The following is a 23593-nucleotide window of genomic DNA, read 5'->3' as shown; positions in this document are numbered from 1 at the left end:
TGTGTGTGTGTGTGTGTGTCTGTAGAGGTTCCAGTGTGATTGGGATATTTATTCACGATCACATCAAAAGGACAAGATTTCTTTTGTCTCCTGGACCACTCTCTGTGGAGACTCCACTTGCCTTCCTTGACCTGTATTTATGCAGTAGGAGTTGCACATTTTCCCAATCAGCTACTTACAGGAAAACGCCTCCTAAATAAACATCACTAATTTTGCTGCCACACCATGAATTCTTGATAAAATTACCCAAGTCATATTCCTAGAAAGAGAGTCAGTTATCAACAGACTTTGAGCATCAGCGCCATTCAGGGCATTCTATTGGTATAAGGAAAGAAAACAATGATTCTTTGGGGCGCCTGGGTGGCACAGCGGTTAGTCGTCTGCCTTTGGCTCAGGGCGTGATCCCGACGTTATGGGATCGAGCCCCACATCAGGCTCTTCCACTATGAGCCTGCTTCTTCCTCTCCCACTCCCCCTGCTTGTGTTCCCTCTCTCGCTGGCTGTCTCTATCTCTGTCGAATAAATAAATAAAATCTTTAAAAAAAAAAAAAAGAAAGAAAGAAAACAGATTTGCTCATATTTGCCCCCAAAGGAATTTCTATTCTTATAGCCACATAAAAAAATAGGTATGGACAGACTTGGATGTGGTGAGGAAAGTGTATTGGTAAGATTTACTCAAAAGGAGGAAAGTCAAGAGGAATTCAAAAATTACACTAGTATCAAAAAGTATATAATTGCCAAATTGTGTACGTGTATGAGCAGATCTTGCCATGTATTTTTAGGCAATGTATGGAAGTTTACCTGCAAGTAGTCATCTGCAAGGTTTTTCGGTCTCTTCTCATTGACCCACTATCATTTACCCAGCTACTCTATACCATACAAGGAACACCAAGCTGTCCCAGAAATTTTCCGCCTCACCATTTTGTAGAATGATTCTGCCCTCACATATGCCTTCAAAGCGTTACCACGAGGACATTACACAAACCTTGATGCTGTCAAAACCACATTCAATTAAACTAATAGAGGATGTTCCATTTCAAAACATGCCCATGTTGCATCCTGATGAGGAGGTATCAGAAGAAAATGAATTTGGACCACTTTGAATGATGACATCTGCATTACCACAGAGATTCACCTATCAAACTAATTTAGGTTTAGAGCCAAAATCAACACTGCTGTCAGAGTTGATTTCTATTCATTTAAAAACTTCCAGGCTAAAGAGTGATCAGGGGGAATTTTAATGTCATAGGAAAAAGGAGACATAGGAGAATGCACACAGCCAGCAAGTGTTCACTGATCATCCAGAGTCAGGTTCCATCCTATGCATGGAGGAGATTCCAAAATGCAACCTCTGTCCTAAAGGGGCATATAATCCTATCTGCAAAGATACTGACAATGAGGACGAGGATGACAGCTCTCACTCGTGAATTACTATACACCACATACTATCCTACGTGCCTTACTAAATGAATCCTCCCCAGGTACTATTATTAACTGGTCCATTTTACAGGTAAGTACATTGAGGCACATTAAGTGATAAACATTTGAATAGTGCTTCTCATAGATGAGTTTCAAATCATCTTAATGTTCTGACTCATTGGATTCTCAGAACCACAGAGAGGCGGACAGTATGGTTAAGCATTCCACAGCCACACAAGACAGGAACGGCACCATGAGTAGAAGGCAGCTCTTGTGGCTACTAATCTGCTACTTTTGTAAAGAGAAGGCACTAAAGGGCAGTCATGTGGGACCCAAATGAGGAACTGACAAGGAATTCCACGGGACTTCACTCAGGAGGGGATCACTTCTTGTTTGAGTAGCATCCAGGAAGCAGGGGAGGGTGGATACGAGCCCCAGAGGGTAGTCTGTGTTCTGAGGGGCAGCAGGGGCCAGGGAACACCATGTCATAGGGCAAGAGGAGCCAGAGCAGAGTATGGAGTGGGGGAGGCAGAAGGCGTGTTTGGAGACCAGGACACAGATCTGTATGGTGTGACGGCTACTACAGGTTGATAACAATGGCAGGAAATGGGGTGCCACCATGGATTCTATATGACAAGGCTGAAGAAATTAAAAACGGTCAATCTTTCCAGAAGGTGAATTTAGAGTGAGGGATAGTGAAAAAAAATAACCATTAAGGAGAAAGGCAGGATAATTGTGATTGCGTAAATTGTAGAACAAATTGTTGTATATTCTAAATTATAATTGTTCTAAATTATAAATAAATATAGAACAAATATAAAAATAAATAGAATCGACTCTCCAAATTGAAGGGCTTTAGTGCACACTGAAAAAGAACCCAGAGAATCTCTACAAAAATATCTACAACTCAAATCTTGTCTCCGAATAGTTTTTAACTTCATCCTTTTTTTATGGCTAATCCTTGGGTTGACTCACACGCTCTCACTCCTTGCTAAAAAGTGAAAGCTACATATCATCATCATTAATAATAAATGGAAAGGACTCAGGTTCCTGCACTTGACAGGAAAAGCATAAAGACGGAGTAAGCTCTGGAAGTACAGCTGAAGGTGATAATGATTCATTGCAGTTAAATGTCTCCAAAAATCCCTCCCTGGAAAACCTTACCCAACCCCGCCTGTTATGCACTGAATCGTGTCCCCCCAAGTCCTAACTCCTAGGATCTCACAATGTGACCTGATTCAGAAAAGGACGATATTGCAGATGCAATTAGTTAAGATGAGGTTATACGGGAGTAGGGTGGGTCCTAAATCCAGTATGACTGGTGTCCTTACAAGAAGACGAGAGACGCACATAGAGACGCATACAAGGAGAAAACCACGTGATGCTCGAGGCAGAGACTGGGGCTCCGCTGGCATAGCCAAGGGCTGCCAAGGGCTGCCAGCAACACCAGAATGAAGAGAATGGCACAGAACAGATTCTGCCACAGAATCTTCAGTCTGCATGGCCCTGCCAACACCTGGATTTTGGATTTCTAACCTCCTAAACATGAAAGAGAATACATTTCTGTTGCTTTGAGCCACCTAGCTTGTGGTACTCTGATACGGAAGCTGTGGGACACTAAAACATTGACTCTCCTTCAGCCCTTGAGAGGTAGGACAGCCAAGGGAAAACCAATTTTGTCCAGAGCTTCGGAGACTTGACTCCCAGGCGAACCTCCCCTTCAGAGGCCTTCATCATTCGAATGAAGTATTGGGGCTGGATGAGCCGTGAGTCTGCTCTTAGGTTTGAAATGCCAATTCTATCACATTAGAGCCCAGAAAGTCAGCTGCTCCAATATCCACTGAGGGTGAGAGTATATCATGGGGCTGACACAAGGTAAACACTCCCAAATCCAAGAAACCCCCGATCACCCATGGAAGCCAAGGAGAAAGTGAAAAGAAGGAGTAATTAGTGGTGGTCATTGCATTTACCATATGCCACATAATCATTCCATCTTCCATCAAATCTGGCCTCCAGCCCTCACGCCATGGCGAGTTAATACAAAGAGACGCTGGGAGCTGCCAGACACAGAAAATTAATACACGGGACGCACAGAGGATCTCTGCAACCTACACTTCATTTCCCAAACCTGCCCATGTCAAGGTCATTTAACCCCAGAAATACAAAATCCACTGAGTGGAGAGGAAAGAAAAGAAAGATTGGCATTGAAATTGACCCCCAAGCCTTACCCCTGGAAGACAACGTACTTTTCATCTCACATAATTCCTGCTTGGCGGGCTCTTTAGAATGGCTAGAAACTAATGATTAGTAAAACAAACCCACTAGTAAAGACCAACAAGAAATTCCCGTAAAACCCTCACGCGTACCCACTATTCTGTGTTACCTTTCTTTCAAGAGGAAATTACGGCTGTCAAATTGCACCCTTTCATTACTGTCACAGACTCTTTTAAGAACGGCTAATCAGAGAAGCCTACAGAGGTATTTAATCAGATTTTTTTCTTCAAATGACCTAATGTTTTGGTATGAAACGGCTGCCAGCTCATGCTGGGTAGAAATTCAGCACTGTCAGCATTTAATTATTATTTTATCGCAGATTTCTTTACTTTCCTACAGGGAAGAAATAACTTAAATTTTTTTTAAATGCGACAAATGCTTAGCTTCTAAAATCGCAAGACACTGCCCTCATTATTTTGCATTGTCAAAAATTACTAGTTCAGGACATGGGACCTATCACAGAAATGCACTTTTAAGTTAATAAGTGGTACCACTATCACTAGCTTCAATCTTCCAGAACACTGAAGCCATGGAGGGAAAATAATGTTCACTGTGCTGGTTTTGGGAGATGAAATTACTCACGACTCATTCGTGTGTGTGTGTGTGTGTGTGTGTGTGTGTGTGTGAACAGCAGCTATGTATTCCAAATGACATCCCCTGCCCCATGATACCTGAATGAAGCCCATGGCTTTGCCCTCCCCCTTCCTCCTCCTCCTCCTTGTCACTTTGCCTTTTTCCCTCCTCTAAGGGGGCAACAGGAGAGCAAAGAGGAGGAAAGGAGGAGAAACGAAAGGGAGAGAGGAGACAGGCGTGCATGTGTGATCCTGCTTCCAACACAGCTGACTCAAGGTTACAGGTACAGAAGCCAAGATGGGTGCTGCAAGGTACAGACGTCTAGATGTGTCCCCGTTTCTTCCTCATCATTTGTCTAACATCCCTTCTTAGGAAAATAGCCATTTCGTCACGGACACCACAAAAACCCCTCTTCATGGGCATCGCTTCCCCTTTAACCAGTTTCTCTTACTTGCTTTGGACCGGGCTCTCAACGAGCTGGGGATGCTTGGTGCATCAGCAATTCTTTCCTGAGCATCTACTGCAAGCGAGCGATTGTGCTAACTACAAAGGTGCAATATGGCATAAATCTGGGTTCAGAGGGGCCCCTGGGGAGGATCCATGTGCAGGAAGAAGGCTAGTCATTCATCAGAGCATAGAACGACTCAGGAGTGGCAGGGATACGAAAGGTTACACAGGTTCACATTTATCAGCTCCACAAGGTGCCTTGTGCCACCAACACACTTGAATTCAAAGCAGAACTTTAAACTTTTCCTCCAAATCTGTCCTTCCAGTCCCCTCAATTTCCCTCATCTTAATAAATGCCACCTCCTAGATGTCAGCATCCCAACACCTCCTTGTCCCTCCGGACACCAGAAAGTTCTCTTCATCTTCTCTACTTTAGAGCCTTACCTTATTCTGGTCCAGGACATCACCTGCCTGGTCTCAATGACTGCACCCCATACAACAGCAAAAGTGATGCTCTCAAGAGAAATCTGAACGCGTGAAACCATGGCAGCAACGATAAACCCAACCTCCTCAGGGAGCAGCCTGCCCCGACCACATCCTGGACCTCCACCCAGGCCACACATTCCCACACATTCACCCTGTTTCAATCCCAGAGGAGCCGAGGCTCCCTCCATCAGCCTCAGGGTCTTTGCACGTGCTGTGCCCACAGCCTGGAAGCTCTTTCTTCCCTCACCTGCATAATGAGGCTCCTTCAGGATTTTTAAGACTCCTGCTCAATAAATGTCACCTCCTCAGATCTGGCCCCTAACATTTGTATCCCTCATTATTTGTTATCACAATTTACAACTGTTTCACTTGTTTCCTTGTTAATTACCTATGAATTCCCTTCTGTCCTTGTTACTGCTGTAACTCCAACAACTAGCATAAGCCTGGCACAAATCAGAGATTCAATTTTTTTTTAATGAATGAATCAAGTATTTGCTATTCATTTCCCAATACAGTACATGTAACAGAAAGAAACTCCTATGTATTTTTTTTAAGTAAGCTCTACACCCAAAGTGGGTGGGAATTCACAGCTCCAAGCTCGAGAGTCACATGCTCTACCAACATGCCAGGCGCCCCAGAAACTCCTATGTATTTACACATGGATCAAGCATGGGTCGGCTCCTTTTTTTTTTAGTTGAAGTATAATTCACATATAACAAACGTATGACTTTCGGTGTACAACAAAATGATTTGATATTTGTATATCTTGTGAAATGATCACCACAAGAAGTCTAGTTAACATCCATCATTGCACAGTTACACTTTTTTGTGTGTGATGAGAACTTTTAAGATCTACTCTTTAAGCAACTTTCTTTTTCTTTAAAAAAGATTTATTTATCCATGGGGGGAGGAGAGGGAAAGAATCCCCAAGTAGACTCCCCACTGAGCACAGAACCCGATGTAGGGATCGATCTCATGACCCACGAGATCATGACCTGAGCCGAAACCGAGTCGGATGCTCAACCGACTGAGCCAGCCGGGCACCCTTCTCTCAGCAACTTTCAAATATGCAATACATCATTATTACCTATAGTTACCACGCTGTCCTGTTTTTAGCCCTTTCTTAGATAACCCTCAAGTTGAGTCATATGTTAGTCTTTTTTTTCCCATTTCCTACAGTCTGATCACCCCTTGACAGCAGAGGGGAAAACGGATGGAGGTGAGGAATGGGTGTCAGTCTCAGAGGCACGGGCAGGATGGAGGTGGCGGAAGGTGACGGTGATCTGAGGTGAGCAGCAGCTAAGACAAGACTTCCACCCAGACTTCAGCCTGGCTCGGTCACCCCTGCAGCTGTTGCCTGCCTTCTAGTGCTATCTCCAGAAGGAAGGGCTAGTTCCTCCAAGAGGTGGCTGTGCTCTAACACTGAGCACTGTACAGGGAGCCAATTTTATATGTATGGCTACTACAGAGGTCTGCCTAGACATGCGGTCAACTCAGTTGTGTCACCAGAAAACCTTGGTCATTACAAATCAATTCAACATGTGTTTGTTGAAGCCAGATATTGTTCCGTTCAACAGAGATTTGGAGCTAAGATAAAAAATAGCTCCTGCATGTAAAGAATTTACGGGCCACCGAGGGGGGCAGTAGTCTCTACATACATGGCCTCACAACCATGCCCACAAAATAGCAGGATCATCAGTAACTGACAGGAACTGGGGTTGATGCTGTTACTGCTAGGGACCCAGAAATTCTGCAGTCTTGCCTCTTACCTAACTCCTTCCCCTCACCAGCCAGCGAGCTACACACAGGAACAAGGGCCTAACGGGAATCAAGGTCACTATACCACGAGCTGAGCCAACTCGGGGCTCTGGCAAGGCTGACTCACCTGGTCGCACGCAAGAGAGGAAACGCCTGGTAAACTTTAAGGCACAGTGTCTTGCCCACGACTGCTTGGGGCTCATCTCATTTTCTGTCATTTGGCCTATCAGTTTCACAACGGGTCCGCCCAAGTGGCAGGAAGGGCCGCTGAAGGGTGGAGCTGAAACATGTAGAGGGGGGGCAGCCGGGGGCAGCGGAGCAGGCTCGACACGCAGCTGTGTGTGGGTCTCAGGTTCAGTTGACTACATTCATGGGGAGCCTCCCCGTGACAGTGAAGCCACATGCATGACGTGGCACATACAGGTCCAAGAACCGGACTTTATGGCAAACCCAGACCCATCAGCAGAATAAAAGCACCCATTTCTAGAAATTTCCGGTGGTGATAAGACTTCATCTACATTGGATAACTAGCAAGAATGATCGAGAAATGTAAATGAGAAAGGACAGGACCTGTAAGTAGCTAAAAAGCCCAAGCACTCAGCACCTGCCCCGACTGTCCCCTTGAAGTTTTGTTCAGAACCCACTGACTCTTTCTTTGAACTTAATTCTGATTAGTTGTGTCGACTGGTTTCTTCGCCTCTAGCCAAGGTGATGTGGTAAATGAAAACCAAATCCTGGAGGGAGACAGTGATTGCAGTGAAAAGTAATAGACTGCAGGGGGGAAAAATTTTTTTTGTAATGTTTTTAAAGAAGAAAGCAGAGGTTGGCAAGCTTTTCCTATAAAGATCAGACAACAAATATTTTAGGCATTGTGGCTCATACCTTCCTGGCTGTGATTACTCAGTTCCACCACCGTAGCTCCAAAGAAGCCATAGACGTAAGTGAATGAGTGTGGCTCTGTTCCAATAAAATTTTATTTACAAAAACAGGTGGTGGGTCGAATTTGGCCTGGAGGCTGTAGTTCACAACCCAGGGAATGGAGAAAAGCTTCAAAGCTAACACAATATCTAGAAAAACTTAGCAATGTGGGACCATAGCATAAAGAAACAAATAATCCTAACCTCAATGCCCTTAGGAGAACTGGCACTACAGCATAGCATGGTCCTTTATCATAAATTTATAAAATTTTAGAAATCTAAACAACCTTGGGAATACTATGGTCCAATTCCCCATTTTTATAGATGAAGAAATAAATTCTCAGAGAGGTTAAGAGACTTGCTAAAGGTCAAACAGCTAATTAATGATTAAACTTAAATTAGAACCAGAGTTTTGGCTCTAAGTTTACAACTCTTTCCATTATTTCATGTCTACTATTTTAGCCTTTTTGGTAACAATGGAATAGAGGAAATGCTCATTTAATTAAAACACTACACCCTTGAGACTGTTAAGATTGTGGAATCACTGAAGTACACAGTTCCAGATATTTAGAAAGATGATTTTGAGTCATCAAGACAAAGGGTAAATTAGGTTTAATGTACCCAGAGAATGTAATTTCAGAAGTAGTACTAAAAAGAACATATTTCAAATAATTTGAAGATTAATATATGTGAAAATTCTTGTTCTCCTTGCTGCACGGGAAAATGAAGTCTCACTGTCCGTTAGTATCAGAAGAAAAGCTTGCCATGGTATTTGATCGGTTTAGACCCATTCATAAATTTGACCAGTTCCAGGACAGCCCAAGAATCACCAAAGCATTGGCAGGCTCCAAGTAATTGTCTGAATTGCTGGGTGCCCATATTCATTCAACTGTCTTATCAAACTGAAAAACAAAAGCCACCCTTGGCTCTACCTGTCCGTTTCTCTTTTCCATCATTAGCAATGTCTTCTGCTCCTTTTCTGAATTAATTAGGAAATAAAAATAGAAACCCTGACATGTTTATAAAGATTCAAAGTGCTGGTTAAACATGAAACAACAGAGGTTGGGAACACAGAGGTGACATATTTTATTTCTGTGATGACAAGTTAGAGTCCTCCTGCCAGCTGGACCCTGCCTCGGCCAGAAGCATGCACCTGTCTGCAGAGAAGTCAGATAGGAAAGGGGAGCTGAAAAAGACTTGGGGGCCCAGCAGCCGTTGGTGCCTTGCAAATGAGTTCTCATTGCTTGAGGGTCAATGAGCACCACTCAGCACAGAGAGGTTCCCGACAGCTCCTGAGACAGCTCCTGACCGAGGGGAAAGCAGGGAGACCGCTTCCGTTACCCCAACCATGAAGGTGGTCCTGTTTCTGTCTATAGACCCTGGAGCAGGACTCTGGTTGGGGGCGTTCACCGCTTCCAACCTTCCGCTATAGAAGAAAAGGGCGAAGGGGGTGGGTCACCTAGTACTTCTGAGTGTCCCTGACATGCACTTCCCAGTTTGACAGACCTGCCAAAGGAAATGAGAAGCGATAAGTGATTGGCCCCCGATTAGATCAGCCACCTTGGGAAAGGTGCTGAGACAGAGATATTTCACTGAAATAAGGAGAAACCTGGGAATAGATTTCCGGCAAGCAATCCCAAAGTAGATATGGTCTGAATTGGAAATGGATTTCATGGGCAGATAAAGTCTAATAAATGGCAGGTCACTCAAAAATCATATATCATCAAGTCTCATACACTGTCTGTGAAGTTTGTTATCAATAATTTAACACCAGAAGAACCTAGCCCTTAGCAAATATTTAATTTCAAAACATACCCACTGATTTACTCAGATACAGCATACATAGTATATTAAAAATATATTACAAGAAGCCAGGTGCCAATAAAGCTGCACTTGGAGAAGACCAGCTGCACTTGTTGCTTTCTAGATATTTTGCTAAAGAAGGGAGACTGGGCCCTCCACCCGCAGAGCTAGTTTGCTAGCAAATTCTAAATCATGCAAGAGAAGAAAGCTTGCGCATGAGCTCCCTTTCACATAGTACGATCTTACCTGAGCTCCCATAACCAGGCCAAGCAATGAGCCAGGTACCATAAGCGCTGGGGGGCAAGAACGAGCAGCCCCTCAAACATAGTTCTCCATCCCAGGCCTGAAGGTTAAAGGCAGAGGGGTATCTGTATAAAGAAAGGTCTTTAGCAGCAAAGAGGAATCATTTTTAAGGGGATTGGAGGCAGAGGGAATTATCTCCAAGGTCACTGTCTATGAGTCTTGTTGATCTGAGCTACTCCGTGCAGACCCCACCCAATGATTCAGTCGGCTGTATGACAGACACTCCCCACCTGCTGGCTGAAAAGTGTGACCCCTTGCTGTGGTCTGAATGTTTGTGTCCCCCCAGAATTCCATGTTAGAATCCTAATGCCCAATGTGAGGGTGTGAGGAGAGGCAGGGCCTTTGGGAGGTGATGAGGTCATTAGCACTCTTATAAATACAAGAGACCCCAGAGAACCCCTTGGCCCGTTCTACCAGGGAAGAATTCAACAAGAAGTCTGTGCCCTGGAAGAGAGCCGTCACCCAACCATGCTGACACCCTGAGTTCAGACCTCCACTTCCAGGCTGTGAGAAACAAAGACCTATTGTTTACAAGCCACCAGGCTGTGGTATTTTCTTAGAGACGAAGACGTCCATGGGCAGCTAGTGCCAGCAGCCAGAGTTCCAGAGAAATGGATGTTTTCTCAGGGAACGGTAGTTCATTTAACTGAGTTAAAAACCCAGGCATGGCCTCAATAAGGACAGATTAGTTCTGTGGTAAATACTTCCCTAATAAGATTTTAGGTCTTCTTTGGGGGTGATAAAGGCCTGGCAGGGATACATTTGGTAGCTGGCAGGAAGAGAGCAGAACGAGAACGTGCCAGTGGGTGCCTCTCATCATCTTCTACCCAGAACACATAGAGGGGAATCACTGAACGGCTCAAGGGAGCTGGGGTGCCAGTCCCAGCCCCCTGACTCGGAGCCTACGGCCTCGGGAACCAACTCCACAGTCTCGAAGGGCCCTTCTATTCTAGGGTGCTGGAACATAGTTGTTATCAGCTCTCAGCAGAGGGATTTCGACAACTTTGCCTCCCACTACACAGGTGACACAGCAAGAAGTTTCTCTGATCATCCTACAGGCAATGGCTAGAAGGCGAAAGGAAGATTGAGCAGGTGTTCCGAGACCTGCCTCTTCACTTCTCTGGGCTTATCTACACGTGCAAAGGTGACCCAGATGTCTGGGGCCCGTCCAACTCTCCAAATCTCTTGACTAGGAAATCCAGAATTGCCTCGACAGCCAGAAAACTGTAAGTCTCTTAGTTCTGCACGTAGTACCCTTAAGGGGATTGGAAGGCGATACCAGGGCTCAAACAAAACACCATGCCACCACCACCAGAACACACCCCTGAATGCAAACATACCTACCAGGCCTAGCCACAAGTGAAAGCAGGTGAGATCAGGCAAGAAAAATCACAAACTCCTCAAAGCCAAAGTAAAGTGATGAGAACAAAGCCGTCTGAGACAAGATGATGAAGGCCAATACGGACTCCAAGTTTCTGCTTCCTCAACTGCACCCGTCCTCCTCCTCCTCTTCGCTGATAAATTCCTAGCTTTCAGAGATGACAGTAAGTGGCCAGCCCACCAAAGGGACCCCCAGGAGAAAATGACTCCAGAAGATCACAGTTGGAATCACTCTAGAAATGACCTTGAGGGACCTTGCTCTCTGGACAGGTTCACACGTTTGTTGGTCACCAAACACTTGACACTTCAGAATCATGTTGAAGACAGCCTGGAGGGGACGGACATGTTTGTTCGTGGTCAGTAAACCCTGGCAGGGCTGGGGGTTCTGTGGGGAGTAGGGATGAATGCTGGAATGAAGACGAGTGGGGGAGGGGTCTTGACAAACTGCCCACCCCCCACTTATGCCAAAGGCCAGTCTTCTCCAACGCTGGTGAATTCTCTGCGAAACAAAAGCCCAGTCTGCAATTCATCATTACAGCCAAGCACAAAGCACAGCTCGAGAACACACAAACCACAAAGTATGTAAAAGTCAGCATTTTGGAACCAAAAGAAACTGCCACGTTTGGTCCCTTGGATGCTGCTTGGGGATAAGCTCCTTTCCTCTCCGGTGGCAGCCACTGATTCAGAATTCAGCCTAGACCCCAAGTCAGAGGATATCGATGATATCCAACAATCGTTTCCTGTTTAGGGCTAATAACCCCAAATCACGCCTTTGTCCCCTTTTGTTAGCGCTAAGCAACGCCACGGCCATGTGATCGACTGGTCAGAGACAGAATGGAGCTCCCGCTGCTGCTCGGATGGGGCCCCCAACTGCCCTCCCACCTCAGCACAGCGTTTGGGAAACTCTTCATTCAGCAGAACCCGCAACTGGCCGCTTACCTGTTTAACTGACAAACTTCCTCACTCCCAAGTTAGCGTGGGTGGGAGAAGAATCGGGTCTTTGACTTTGGCACTGGGTCTCAGGCAAGCAAATTCTGCTCCTGACACCAGAGCGACTTATTTTCAGTCCCTTTCTTTCACCTCTGATGGCTCCCAAGTTAATTTTCCAGAAACACCATCTTAGTCAACTCTGGAAGCCCTGGAGGAAAAATGTTGGAAATATCAAAACAGCCGCATGCGCCAGCATTCAGGGCTTTGTTAGAACAATTTAAATTTAGTGCATTTAGACCACTTCATATTAACTAATTTAGAAAATTTTGCTTTAGCAGACTTAGCTGGCTGCTTTTCACTGCCAAACTAAATACTCCACTTTAAAATACACCCCTGCGTACGCATGTGATTTCTCCTTTTAGGCTAGGAATGTAATGTTGACATAAATGTCAAATAAAATTAATGAGAGAATGGGCACTCAAATGGTATTCCCGTGAAGGGAATTTGTTAGACTGGGACCTTTGAGCCCAAATGTATATATAATTACACAACACTCATACGAGGAAAGAATCTGAATGTTAAGCTTTAGCAAATTCATCACCTTTGTCAAAAATGCTGTTACCCACAAAAAGCAGGTTGCAAGCAAATTAAGATGAAAATACCATCAGATGAGAAGTGCGTAGCGTGTCACAGCGAGTTACGGTAGAATTAGCAGGGTGGCCCATCTGCGAGGTATAGAACCCTCCCCTTATCTATACAGAATTCAGATCAGACTTCCCAGGCTCTGCCTGAATACTTCCGCTGTTGCCTTTGCAAATGGACTTCCTCCTGCCCAACCCAGCTCCTTCCCCCACTCCTCATCCCAACTGGCCACTTGGGAAGAGTAAAAAATGGCAGTTAGTGCAATAACAGGTATTTTCACTTAATAGTCAAGGCACTGGATACTAGCAGAGTGGCTGCCTCCATCGATACAGTGATATAACTACTTTGTCTTTTATTTGTAGTCTCAAAAAATCTGTTCCAAGTATGGTAGAATCATGGAAAATCACTCTAATCACTGAAAAGAGCCCTGTTCCCAGTAAAGCAGCTAGTCTTCTCTTGTCACAGTAAAAGGCAGGGAGTAAAATTTCCTGTAAACACAGGGGAAATCTACATTTCCCCCATGCCAAGGAAAGTGGCAGGCAGGACTCACAGGCAACCACACTAGCATTTATGCTCCGCGCCTGTAAATGTCTAGGGGGGATGCCTTCGGGGGAGGAGCTTCCAAGAAAACCGTTATTGTGTCTTGTTTTTTTTACACTTTAGAATTGAATTCTAAGCACTTGATACCAACCATCACATTCCTTTTTCATACACTCATCTCAAATACAATCATATAATTTTGAAAATCCATGACGTTTCCCCTAAATAAAATCAGAAGGAATAAGGGGGCTAGGTTTCTATTTCTTTCCTGTTACCTGGAGACCTCTGTCTCCTGGAAAACTCCCAGAAGAACAGCACACGAATCATCAAGGTCCTAGGAGTGATTCCTCCAAACATGGGAATCATAGACAAATCACACAAAACCCACAAATTCCTTCCGATGTCCACACATCTTTAAACGGTTCACAAAATCCATATATCCAGGACAGTCACAAAGAATCTCTAATTAATTTATGGTGGGGGAAAGAGAAAACGTTTAACTACCAACTTCAAGCAACTCACACTCTTTCTGTTTACTATAAAGTAATCCTTACTCTGGATAATTTGAGATGTCTGCATAGGACCCAGGGAACAGTCTCCATTTTTATTCTTCTTCTCCAGGCTATCAGTTCATAATGAACAAATATGGAAATTTTTCTGAAGGGGAAATCCAACTACCAAAATAACTCCTTCATAATTCATATGTGCAATCACAACAGTGATTAATAAAAACCTGAAACAGTTCCTAAAAGCCTAAAGCATTAATTACTCTGTTAGATATCAGGATGCCATGAAAACCTATGACAGCAGGTTACTTGGGCAAATTAAATCATGTGAACTTAAGGCAGAAAAAGAGAAATCTTCACTTGGTGGATTTGCAGGCTGGTAAATGTATGCTTTTGAAGAGGGGTGACCAACCCACGACTCTTCAGGGCTCTGTATTTCAACCTTGAAAGACATACGAAAGAGGAAAAAATGCCATTGCAAATTGAATTAATGCTGGGATGAAAGGTAATATTATATCTTTTGAGAGACCAAAAATAAATGAATGATACTATTTCTATGAAAGGGGAAACGAACTCTCCTTGAGTATCTACTATGTGGCCAGGGCTGGCGGGCCAAAGGGATCCTTCTCTTGGCTTCCATGGCACCACACGTCCAATTCTCCTTCAACTTTAGCGAGAGCTCCTGCTCTGCGATTTTTGCTAGCTCATCTTTTCTTGGTCCAATCACTGCATTTTAGTGCTCAGGCTCTGTCTTGGGCCCTTTTCTCTCTGGGTGATCTCACCCAGTCTTAGAGCTGTAGACACCACCCGTGTGCCAATGACTCTCCCTGGACTCTACGTGTCAGTACCCAGCTGCCTTCCTGATGTCCCCAACAAGCCTCTCAAATGTAGGCTGTCCAAAACAGAACCACCTCCCTGCCCTAAGTCTTTCCAATCTCAGGAAATGTCACCACCTTAAGAAATCCTAAAATAATCCTGTTGATCCCTTTTCTCTCACCCCCCACTTCCAATCCATTAGCTGTACTTCCAAAACACATCCTGACTCTTTCTCCTTCTCACCGGTCCACTTCACCACTCCCGTTGAAGCTCCTTTTCACGCCCAGATACTGTCACACCTCTTAAACCAGTCGCTCTGCTTCTATCCTCCACACAGTAGCCAGAACGTTGACTTAGGAAAATGTAGCAGACTCCGAGACTCCTTTCAAATTCTCTAGCAGTTTCCCATTACACCTACTATAAAACCCATGCTTCTCTTGCCTGTAAGACCTGACGTGATGCAGTCCCGCCAGCTCAGCCCCTTGTCACTCAACTCACCAACGTCCAGGCACACTGAGGAGATACTCAGGAATGTTTGCTCAATAAGTACACAAATGAATAAGTGAATATATTTCCCTATATTTTCCTATGTTTATGAGATAGATTATTCCTACTTTGAAGAGAAGAAAATTGAGGTTTCCAGGGATATGTCCAAGGTCATCCAAGTAACTGGAGGCAAAGGCACAATTTGAACCCAAATCTTTGGCTCCATGGCTCATCTTTCTCAAAACCAGATCTTTCTAGCACAGTCTAGAAAATCAGGAATAGACACCTGCTCCTAAGATTTTCCAGAAACTCATCAACTGGGAACTTGTAGGAAGATTAGAATTTCTTCTTCCATCACTTTGCCATCTGTAAAATGGGTGAACAAAATGAGTTTCTCATGGAGAAATCTCATGGAAAATCCTTCCAGATTTTAAAGAGTTTTGTAAACTCTCAGATGATTGTCTGTCGGGACTACCAGGTTATGCAGTTTTAACTAGAATCTGCTCTGTGCACGATACTACCGTGTGGGGTTCTCAAAATGGGTAATCATACAAACACAAAAGGACCACATAATCCTGCCAAACGTGGACCCACTTCCCCCAAACCCTGTAAAGACGATGTGATCTCATCCTACTGGAAGATTTAGGCAAGGGAAGGGAAGAGGTGATTTCTAGAGGGTCCTACCCCTGCCCAGTCCTCATCTGTATGATTCCTTGTACCAACACCTGATTGCCTAATCAACCCTCCAGAAGAGAGCCTGCTCTCCCCCCAGTGTGCGTTCCCTGAGGATCTTGACCTGATTCTATTTGCAACAGGGATACACAAGCTCCATGATTGGTACACTCGAAGTACAAGGGATATGACGTTACTTTATTTCTTCCAAGTCCAATTAAATCTGTATCTCAAGACATCCCTCAATGAAAATGATTTCAAAAGTGTTTTCAGGGACCTTTCCCCTTGCCCAGGGTTAGAGAAACATCTTGGGGGATTACATGGGGCCCAAAGAACAGGGAAATGCTTCTGTGGAAGTCAGTTCCCAGAGCCGCCTTCACGATGCCCATCAGCCACCCCTTCCCAGTATCTGCTCTTTTCCCCAAACCAAGTGGGACCACAGGAGTCCTTAGCTGTGGCTCCCAGGACCAGGGTGCTTGGTGTTAAGTCCCTCCAGCATCCACATACTACCCCATCGCAGCACTCGGCACATTCTCGTATGCTTACGGAGAGCAGGCGTGGGTCTTTCATTCCAGGCATTCCCCCTAACACCCAGGCCCTCTCCTAAAGTCCCAGAAATCCATCAGCCCCTCAGAACCCCCATGTTCGATTCTGTACCCTCGGTTCCCAGCACCGGCCTTCCTCACATCAGTGACTTCTATCCACTTTCTTCACAAAAGTCTGAGTGGAGGTCAACTTCCAAATATCTGGAACCCCAACATTCAGCCCCAGGACACAAAGACATTGCCACAACCCTCTGAGGTAAGGGAGTCTAGACTCAGAATACAAACATTTCACCGCTTTCTTGGGAAGGGTGGAAGAAGAAGAATTCTTTCGGGTCTCCTGCTTCAGGGAGAATACAATGCACACTAATCCGTCCATTGGGTTTCATGCCGCATGTTGTACACGCTCTACTTTAATAAACCTCAGCCCTCCGGGCTGCGGTGCGCCTCTCCCTGCGGGATGTATCGGAATCATTATCTCTGCCCCTGCTCTCTTCCCAAGCAGGACGCAGCGTTTCCAACTGCCTGCTACACAGCTCGACGAGACTATTCCTCAGACGCCCTGAACTCGGCGTTTCGAGAATGAAACTCATCCTTTACTTCCCCCTTCCTTCTCCCTTGTTCTATTAATGGCAACACACGGTGTTTGGCACATGACTGGCATGCAATATAAAAATTTTTTTATTCATATGAATAAATGAACAGCCCCACAGAGGATGTAAACACCTTGGCTTAACCGTGAAGACCTTAGGTATACTGACTCCGACCTCACCTTTTTCAACAGCTTTATTGGGATACAAGATATATTTAGAAAATACAGTTTGATGTGTTTTAACATGTGTCTGTGCCTGTGATACCAACATGACAGTCATGCTAACAATCATACTCATTACCTCCAAAGTTTCCTCATGTCCCTCCGAAACCCCTCCTTCCTGCCATCTCCGGGCGCTCACTCATCTGCTTTCTGTCCTTATAGATTAGTTTGCATTTTCTACAAATATATATGTATATATATGGAACTATACAATATATACTCTTTTTCTTTCACTCAACAAAATTATATTTTTAAAGATTTTTTTTTTATTTATTTATTTGACAGAGAGAGAGACAGCCAGCGAGAGAGGGAACACAAGCAGGGGGAGTGGGAGAGGAAGAAGCAGGCTCCCAGCAGAGGAGCCTGATGTGGGGCTCGATCCCGTAACACCGGGATCACGCCCTGAGCCGAAGGCAGACGCTTAACCGCTGTGCCACCCAGGCGCCCCTCAACAAAATTATTTTAAGACTCATTCACGTTGTTACACATATCAAGAGTTCATTTATATTTACTGCTCAATAGTGTTCCATTGGATGGATGTACCATAATTTGTTTTCCATTCACCAGTTCATTAACATTTGGGTTGAGTAATTCTTTTTTTTTTTTTTTAAGATTTATTTATTTTAGGGGCACCTGGGTGGCACAGCGGTTAAGCGTCTGCCTTCGGCTCAGGGCGTGATCGTGGCGTTATGGGATCGAGCCCCACATCAGGCTCCTCCGCTGTGAGCCTGCTTCTTCCTCTCCCACTCCCCCTGCTTGTGTTCCCTCTCTCGCTGGCTGTCTCTCTCTCTGTCAAATAAACAAATAAATAAAATCTTAAAAAAAAAAAAGATTTATTTATTTTAAAGACAGAGAGAGTACATGGGAGAGGAGGGCAAAGGGAGAAGGAGTCCTAAGCAGACTCCGCGCTGAGCGTGGAGCCCGACATGGGGCTCAATCTCACAACCCTGAGATCACGACTTGAGCCGAAACCAAGCGTTGGATGCTTAACTGTGCCACCCAAGTGCCCCTGAGTTGGGGTAATTCTAAACCCAGTTTGGGGTTATTCTAAATAAAGCTGCTATGAAGATTTATACACAGATCTCTGTATGCATGTATGCTTTCATTCCTCTTAGGTAAATAGGATTGGAATGGCCAGATCATATGGTAGGCTTATTTGTAACTTTTTAAGAAACCGCCAAACTGTTTTCCAAGCAGTTACACAATTTTACATTCCCACCAGCAAGGTATGAGAGTTATAGTTTCTTCGCTTCCTTGTCAACACTTAGTATGGTCAGTTTTTAAAATTGTATCCATTCCAATAGCTGGTACGGTACTGTGGATTTATTTTGCATTTCCCTAAGAACTAATGGTGGTATCATAGTTCCATTTACTTATCTGCCATCCACATAGTTCTTTGGTGAAGTGTCTGTTCAAACCTTTTGTCCATTTTTTAATTGGCCAATCTTACTTTTTCTCCTTATTTTTCTAGTACTCTTCGTGTACCATTTGCTCCAGCCAAGCTCAATTCATAAGCCCCTATACTCACACCTCACACTTCCCTCTAAATGCTTCCCTTTTTTTTTTTTTTAAGTAATCTACACCCAACCTGGGGTTTGAACTCATGAGCCTGAGATCAACAGTCACATGCTCTCCCAACTGAGCCAACCATAAATTTTTGCTTACATTGTTCCCTTTGCTTTAAGTGATTCAATGCTTTCTTCACCTACATTTCTGCCCATCAACTTCTGTTCACCCGTCACGTCCCAGGGGAGGGGCTACACGTTTTTCCTCAAGACTTCCTCGAGCCCAGCTTGAGAGTAATGGTTTCCTCATCTGAACTTCCACAAAATTCTCTTTCTTCTGCCATTTCTTTCTACTTTGAATTCTACTTATTTTGTTGTTATTGCTATTGTTAGATTTAAGAAAATATATTTTAAAATAATGTTTCCCTCATAATATGCATATTAAAGAAACTGATTCCCCTAAATCTTTGCAGTTTACCTTACTGAAATTCATTCAAGAAACAGATATTTACTGAACATCTACTATGGGTCAGGCACTACCAGAGACCCTTGGTATACAGCAATGAGCAAAATCAATCAAAAAAAAAAAAAAAAAAAAAGCCTGTCTTTGTAGGGCTGACATTCTAGCAGAGGGAGACAGATAATAGCAATAAATAAATAACAGAAGAGACAAATAAGTAAACCATATATTATGCTAAAAGATGGAGAGTACTTGGCATAAAGAAAAGGTAGAGCAGGGCAAGGGGGGTTGGGAACGCCAGGGATAGCAGGGATGGGGCCAGCTGCAATTTTAAATAGAGTGGTCAAGGTAGCTTTCAGTGAGAAGGACCATTTGTGGGAAAGCTTGAGTGAAATGAGAGCGTAGCCACAAGGCTATCTGTTTCTCATGCCTTTATTTTTTTTATTTTTTTTTTTAAAGATTTTATTTATTTATGTGACAGAGAGACAGCCAGTGAGAGAGGGAACACAAGCAGGGGGAGTGGGAGAGGAAGAAGCAGGCTCCCAGCGGAGGAGCGCGATGTGGGACTCGATCCCGGAATGCCAGGATCACGCCCTGAGCCGAAGGCAGACGCTTAACGACTGCGCTACCCAGGCGCCCTTGTGCCTTTAATCTTGCCACAATCTTTATTATTCTGCTTTGTATTTCTGCTCTCAAATCACCCAGCCCCAGTGCCTGGCATGGAGAAGGGAGTCAAGAGTATTATATGGTGCACAGAAGAAAAAATGAACGGTCAGGTTTCAAATCAGCTGCAAATATACCCAAACATGAAAAACAAGGCCAAAGCAGGAAGTGAGAGAAAAGATGAGAAAGGTCAGTAGGAGAAAGGGCATGCAAAGAGCTGAGCTAAACGGCAAAAATAAAGAAAACGTTACCAAAGCGCCCCGCATGGTGGGAACCTTACTGCGGACTCACAAAACCCATGTCCGAAGATGACTTGGTTTACCTTGCTTGCAATGCATTAGCTGAAGTCTTTATACTGCTTCCAGAACAAAGCTAGTAAACTGCTCCATTGAAACTGCTCTGATCATGACTCAAAAGTGTGTGCTATCTCGAAATAGATGGATGAAAAGGTACACTATCTTTTTGGTTGTTTACGCCTCTATCTGGTTCTGGAAAATATCTGTGATGGCTTATTGTGACAGACGGAATGTGTGCTTCCCCTCCAAATTCACCTGCTGAAGTGCTAACTCCCAATGTGATAGGATTAGGAGGTGGGGCCTTCGGAAGGGGATTCAATTGTGAAGGTGGAGCCCTTATGAAAAAGACTCCTTATAATCAGCACCCTTATAAATGAGACCCCAAAGCAATCCCTAGCCCCTTTTGCCATGTGAGGACACAGCGCCAAGTCAGTCTTCTGAGAACCAGGAAGTGGGCCTTCATCAGACACCAAATCTGCCAGCGCCGTGATCATGGACTTCCCAGCCTCCAGAACTGTGAGGAAGACATTTCTGATGTTTCCTAAACCACCCAGCCTACGGGTGTTCTGTGATAGCACTCCAAAAGGACTGAGACACTTACCAAATGCAGGAGGAGGGAGAGGAGGTGGATTTAAAGGAAAATGCGCCAACCAAATGCCCACCCAACACAGCCTGAATCTGGTATCCCTACCACCATTCTCTTGGTGCGTCTCTGCGGCCCACGGTGTGAAGTCTGCATCTATCGGGATGTATTTGCTAAAGCTGCTACAGTTAAGACACAGATTTGGTTGTAAGCTTTTAAAGCCAACACAAAGAAGGAAATATTTTCAGTTACATGACTCAGTATTCATAAGATACAAGGAAACCAACTGTTTCCTCCTGCAGGTCTCCATAAAGAGCTCATTGTGCACATTAAGCATCTCCAGAGAAACAAAACCAATGGATGAGTAGATGCATAGAGATTTAGTTTAAGGAATTGACTCACAAGATTATGGAGCCTGGAAATTACAAATTCTGCAGTGTGGTCCAGAAGGCTGGAGACCCAGGGAAGAGCTGATGCTGCAGCTCAAGTCCTAAGTCAGTCTGGAGGCAGAATTCCCTCTTCCTTGAGGGACCTCAGTCTTTTTCTCTTAATGTCTTCAACTGATTGGGTGAGACCCACCCACATTGTGGAGGGAAGTCTGCTTTACTCAAAGTCTATCAATTTAAATGTTAATCTCATCTAAAAATACTTCCACAGCGACGTCTAGACTGGTATTTGACCAAATATCTGGGTACCATGGCCTCACTGAGTTGGCACATAAAATGAACCACCACACTGTGCAAAGCAGGATTTGCAAATTCAAATGGCCACAGGAGCCAGACAGATAAAGTAATCAAGTGAAAAAAGTGTCAGATGATAGGGAACAGTGGGGTCTGGGGATACCTGAAAGGTATTTGCCTCATCTACAGGTGATCAAATTCAAAATTTTTGAAACCATCATCTGGGACAAGCAACAATTACTTACAAGTTAAATAAAGCCCAGGAACCATGGTTTAGATATAGTAACAAACACACAGATGGGGAGCCTGGGGCTTTTCTGTTTTATCATTGACATCAACACTGCACAATGGCGTCAGGACAAAGCACAATTCAGTGAAAGCTCAAGGCTAATATCATGTCAGATATGGAGCTTTCTAGTGGTCAGGCTGAATTCAGGAACAAGTGAGACAATGTGCAATCATTCACAGACATCACCTCGCTCCACCAAAGGTCCGATCGGTGCTGGGCAGCAGTATTTTTGAGGTGAAACTTCTAGCTGGCATCTGGAATGCAGCTCTCCTGTGTTGTTAGCTAAGTATGGGGATGTGTGATTTAAGACCTAGCAGGCCTGTGGGGTAGAGCTGCCATCTTCCTGAGGAAGGGCTTGGCAAAGATACAAACCTGAATAAAAGGCACTCGGTACCCATGGGCAGAGCCAATAATCCCTTGCAAAAATGATTTCAAGCCACTTTAATATAAAGACAAATGGGCAATCAAGTTTCCATGACTGAAATACATCCAGCCTGGAATTTTGTGAGACATAATCAAACACACATCCTTTAAAGGGTGTACTGTCTGCCTTCTCACTGTGCCACATTCTGGAGTTCCCTCAAAGATTAACTAGTTGCAAAATTTGTGGCATATGCCACAAATTAAGTGACCTGCTAGATGGTATCATTAACTATAAAACCAATTTAAGGTTGGGAAATACCTACCAAAAAAAAAAAAAATGTAATCGTTTAAGAATATTTGAACGGCAGCCATCTTTCTTCCTGGCAATAACTAAGTAGCAGAGCTCAGTGTCTACCACATGCCCTTCCAGACTCTGTGAGTAAAACCATATCGTCTTTGTGTAAAACAATGTGTTCTTCTAATCTCTAGATAAGGGGCACTCTTCCCTCCTGACCCCTGTGAAACCAGACTTACCGAAGCATTTAAAATTTACCTCTAGTAGGGGCGCCTGGGTGGCACAGCGGTTAAGCGTCTGCCTTCGGCTCAGGGCGTGATCCCGGCGTTCTGGGATCGAGCCCCACATCAGGCTCCTCTGCTATGAGCCTGCTTCTTCCTCTCCCGTTCCCCCTGCTTGTGTTCCCTCTCTCGCTGGCTGTCTCTATCTCTGTCGAATAAATAAATAAAATCTTTAAAAAAAATAAAATAAAATAAAATTTACCTCTAGATGTGGGCCATTTAAAACACAATGAGCTTTTGTCTTTTTAATTTTCCAGGTCCTAGTCTTTGGAAAGCAAATGAAGACTACCCCATGGCAGGAGATGTTAGGGCAACAGCAAAACAAAATACTCTTGTCAGAACCTTTAATCATTTCCACCAAATCAAATTACTGGTGAAAAATCAAGTGAGTCTTATTTAAAAACAAAACAAAACCCTCAAGAAAGCCAAAAAAACTGACCATGCTTAAACAATTTCCCAGTCACTAGGAAGGAAAAGAGAGGGAGAAGGGCCCAACTGATCACTGAGCAGAGTCTCAGAGCTCGACATGATTCTAGGAACCCACGGTCCATGCAGCCTTGGAAATAGTTCTATGTTCCCAGCTTCTTCAAATGCATGAGGGGAAGAAGGAGGAAAAGCCCACTCAGCTGAGGTCTACAGATGCGGCAGCGCTACGGAGCATAAATTAGGGATGCTGTGAACACCAGCCCAGGCCCGGAAGTTGGCAGCTGTCTACACCGAAACCACGCAGCAAACGGCAGTCAAGATGCAGCTTCTCCAAATCCGCCATGAGCACGAAGTGCGGCATACGTGTTCCCAGAGATTTTTTCTTTTCGGTCATGAGCCAATCCTGAGAAGGGCTGTGTGGCTATCTTCACATCACAAAGCTCC

The 23593-nt window shown here is 44.4% G+C and overlaps 1 protein-coding gene across 17 annotated transcripts in view; it reads right to left on the bottom strand.

Annotated features, from left to right (window-relative positions):
- Nucleotides 1-23593, bottom strand: part of FOXN3 (forkhead box N3) — a 384586-nt gene that overhangs the window by 332061 nt on the left and 28932 nt on the right. For 5 of the 17 annotated variants that reach the window (XM_048219823.2, XM_048219835.2, XM_048219827.2 and 2 more), the window contains exon 2: nucleotides 12300-12498. The exons of 9 other annotated variants lie outside the window; for them this stretch is intronic. The gene's annotated coding sequence lies outside the window, so the exon portion shown is untranslated. Of the gene's footprint in view, nucleotides 1-12299; nucleotides 12499-22700; nucleotides 22867-23593 lie in introns of those variants that run through there. 3 more of the 17 variants (XM_048219829.2, XM_048219842.2, XM_057318325.1) reach the window with 2 other exon arrangements.

Source organism: Ursus arctos, unplaced genomic scaffold, assembly GCF_023065955.2.
Source record: "Ursus arctos isolate Adak ecotype North America unplaced genomic scaffold, UrsArc2.0 scaffold_25, whole genome shotgun sequence".
Lineage (NCBI taxonomy): Eukaryota > Metazoa > Chordata > Mammalia > Carnivora > Ursidae > Ursus > Ursus arctos.
Note: the sequence above shows the minus strand (reverse complement) of the source record. Positions and strands in the feature narration are given on the sequence as shown.